Raw genomic sequence first — 4,270 nt, forward strand, 5'->3', positions numbered from 1 at the left:
GTTAAGTATTACAATAAAATTAAAATGTATAAGTATCACAATTTTCATCATTACTTTCAAATATAGGAAAAAAGATATCGAAATACATGTCACAACTTTCCGTTGTTCTCGATTGTGTTCTTTCAAAAGTAACAAACATTTCATAAGTATTGCAACATTTACATTAGAATTAAATTCTGTAAGTATCACAATTTTACTTATATAAGAATTACAATATCCTATCATCGGTAACAATCAAATTTTGATACAGCAAAAAAGGAGAATGAAATACCTCTAGCTGCCAAAAGTTTCTGAAGTAGTTCTTGTTCGTGATCTTTCAAAAGTAATGAACATGTCACGTATAGGTATTAAATATTTACATTAGAATTAAATTGTGCTAGTATCACAATTTCTGTTATAAGTATTATAATATTCATCCGTAGTAACAATCATTTTCGATACAGAAAAAGGAGATTGAAATACCTGTAATTACCCCAAATTCATTCTCAATTAGTTCCCGGTTGTGTTCATTCAATTGTAATGTACATTTCCTGACTGTGTACGTATCAGAATTTTAATTATAAGTATTACAATATTCATAATTAGAAACAATCATTTTCTGATACAAGAAAGGGAGATAGAAATACCTCTAGCTGTCCAACGTTTTCGATGTTTTTGGTTTTGTTCTTTCAAAAGTAACAAAACATTTCACGTATAAGTATTAAAATATTTACATTAGAATTAAACTATACATTAAAATATTCATTATTCTGATTCAAAAAAGAAAAAAAGCTATGCATTACAATATTCATTATTCTGATTCAAAAAAGAAAAAAAGATCGGAATACCAGCAGCTGCCACAAGTGACGCCATTTGTAGGTCACCTCTGAGATACTGAAAATTAAGGAAATTAAGGGGTCGTTTACCAACTTGGAAAAATGGAGGATTTTCCAAAAATTGGAGAAATTGAGAAATGGAAAAAATAAAAATTGGAGAAGTTGTTTACTAAAATCATTTCTCCAATTGCTTATCTCTTCTCCATTTTCCAACTTCATGTACAATTTTGGAGAACTCCTATTTGGATATCTCCAAATGGAGGAGTGGAGAATGGACATGGGTGAACAGTGCACATTATGTGAGGTCAGTGCTTCGAATCCGGGTGGACGCATTTGTTTTTGCTTCTTCAGTTGCTTGCCTTGCTTCTTCAGCGCCTCTTTTTCAAGTTATTATTATTATTATTATTATTATTATTATTATTATTATAGTGAAACGCTTCTTCTTCAGTTTTTGATTATTAAATTATTATTATTATTATTATTATTATTATTATTGTTGTTGTTGTTGTTGTTGTTGTTGTTTTTATTATTGTTGTTGTTGTTATTATTATTATAGAAAGAGAGAAATAAGAAAATTAGAGAAATGAAAATAAAAATTAGAAAATTGAAGAAATGAAAATCTGGAGGAATTGGAGAAAGAAAATTGGAGAATTGGAGAATGAAAAACTGGAAGAATGGAGAAGGAAAATTGGAGAATTGGAGAAATGGAAAACTGGAAATGGAGAAATGGAGAAATGAAGTAAACGACCCCTAAACTTTCATGAAATACAAAACAACATAACCTATATACATACAGCGATTGAATTCGAGATCGAAAATGAAATCACATTCAGATAGAGAATTGGATGAACTTTCTGCCTTAGCTTGTCTTAGGAATATATATATATATATATATATATATATATATATATAGCGGAAGCAGTGAATATTCGAAAAATAAACGATAAAAATTATTATAAATTCTGATAGATCAGATCAAACAAGCTATATGGGAGAGAGATGTAATATATTAAATCTTTGTGAAACAAGTTACAAAGATTCTTACGTATGAAGATGATCGAATACCAAATTGATAGATGACGTTGAAAGGTAATTACAAACCCATATTTATATTAAATTAATGGAGATCAAGAGTATATATATATATATATATATATATATATATATATATATATATATATATATATAGGGAAGGGAACAGGTGCATTTGAGGCTTCCCGGTTGGAAGCACAAAGACTCCAAAACTTGTCTGTGTTTAAGAATGAGTAAACAGTGGCTAAAAACAAACAAAACAGTAAAGGTTAAGTTAGATTATCTGCACAACTTCACTTGCGTACAAAGAAATGTGGTTAAGAATGAGTAAATTGTGGCTAAGAAGAAACAAAACAGTGAGAGGTTAAAGTACACACTCACGCATATTAAGCACACAACTCACGCACATTAAGTACATAACTCACCCACAGTACAAAATTCACGCACATTAAGCACTACACAGTACACACTCACGCACATTAAGTAAAAAACACACACACCTTAAGCATAAGACTCACGCACATTAAGCATAAAACTCACGCACATTAAGGTTGTGTTGTTATTGAGCGATGCCCAATTCCTAACTCAAGTCCTTCAAATGATAATACATCAGGTTGTTGCAGGCTCAAGCAAGCAACCAACAAGATTGAAATTCCTAACTCAAGTCCTTCAAATGATAATACATCAGGTTGTTGCAGGCTCAAGCAAGCAACCAACAAGATTGAATATGTCTCTGCGTAGCATCAGAAAATAAAACACAACAAACTAAAGAACAAAAAAAACATACATAGATATCGTAACATAACGATCGAAACGCAAGGTGAAGAAAGAAGTACATACCCAGTAATCCAAGTGAGAAGAAAGAGAAGGGAGATTCCATGGCTGGATCGGACTTTGTGTGAAAGTTGGTGAAAATCATTAACATTACATACTCACACACATTAAGTACAAATCTCAGGCACATTAAGCACAAGACTCACGCACATTGAGTACAAAACTCACGCACATTAATCATAAAACCACTCACCTTAATTTTGACCTAGATGCAAAAATTACAAAATTGACACCGCCTTTTTTTTTTTTTAATTTTGGTAATCTTGGACGTTGATTTAAGCGAGATGAATGGCTCAGATTAAACCGCATAACCGCACCTGAGGTGTTCACTGCACGAGAACCGATTTATATATATATATATATATATATATATATTTATAGCACAATAAGTGATATAATGGAGAGAAGCTTGAGTACCTTACTGATATGGGCTTCTAACAGTACGTTATAGAAGAAGACCATATTAGAGCAGAAGGATTCTTTACGATGAGGAATGATAACTGATAGATTCACAATAATAATAATATAGAGAGAGAGAGGGTGAACAAATTCTAGTCTAATTAGAATAGAGAGTCCTATTAGGGTTGGGGTTCAATCTTTTGGAAAAATAGAGAGTCCTACTAATTATGGAAAACTCTTTAATTTATTCTTCCAAAAGGTTGAATCTCAACCCTAAGGGCCCCCACACTCCGGCCCGACAAAGCATTTGGGAGGATCTAAATCATGGTGACTCAACTGAACATGAACCACAGAGGCTAGACCGGTGCTCACAGCGCACAAGGAGGCTCCCTCACTTTGAGAGGTTGCTCCCACACTGCCGCTGGTGAGACTCGATCCCTGGTCAAAAAAAAAAAAAAAAAAAAAAACTCTTTAATTTATAGTTGCAATAGTGGGAGTGGAGCGCATTTTTTTACTTTAATTTGCAGTGTCAATTCATTAGATATTCCTTAATTTTCATATATAATTTTGTTATCAATTAAACTTTATTATTTTTTGGAAAAAGTGTCAAATTGGCCCCCTAAGTCGACCGGATAGTGCAATTGTGTCCCCTAACTAAAAAAAGCTCCATTCAGATCCCCTAGACCTGTAAAATTGTTCAATTAAGTCCAAGGTGACATGTTTAACAGGTTAAATCTTCACATTGTTGACACATGTCACTTTAAAATGTTTTTTTTTTATTTTATTTTTTAAAAATGATTTATTTATTTATTAAAATATATATTATATATAAAAATAAAATTAAAAAAAAAAACAAACAAACAAAAAAAAACTTTTTAAAAAAAATGCACAAAGCTGTTTAGGTGTAACACCCCGTGTTACGACCCCTAAAACCAATTAATTATGTAACCAATGGCCCAAGAGAAAGAATAAATTACAATAATTAATTAGGGAAAAAGGCCCACCATAGTCCGTGGGCCCTCATCTCTAAACCCAACCCCTAGTCCTAAAAGGATTAGATCCTAAATAAGACCCTTAGATATATAAATAGGGAACCTAGAAGGCACCTAGAATCCCCACCACAATAATCTCTCACCACCCAAAGGGTTCCAAGAATTCCCTTAGAAGAAATCAAGAAAGCAAGAAAGCTT

Source organism: Ipomoea nil, unplaced genomic scaffold, assembly GCF_001879475.1.
Source record: "Ipomoea nil cultivar Tokyo-kokei standard unplaced genomic scaffold, Asagao_1.1 scaffold3104, whole genome shotgun sequence".
Lineage (NCBI taxonomy): Eukaryota > Viridiplantae > Streptophyta > Magnoliopsida > Solanales > Convolvulaceae > Ipomoea > Ipomoea nil.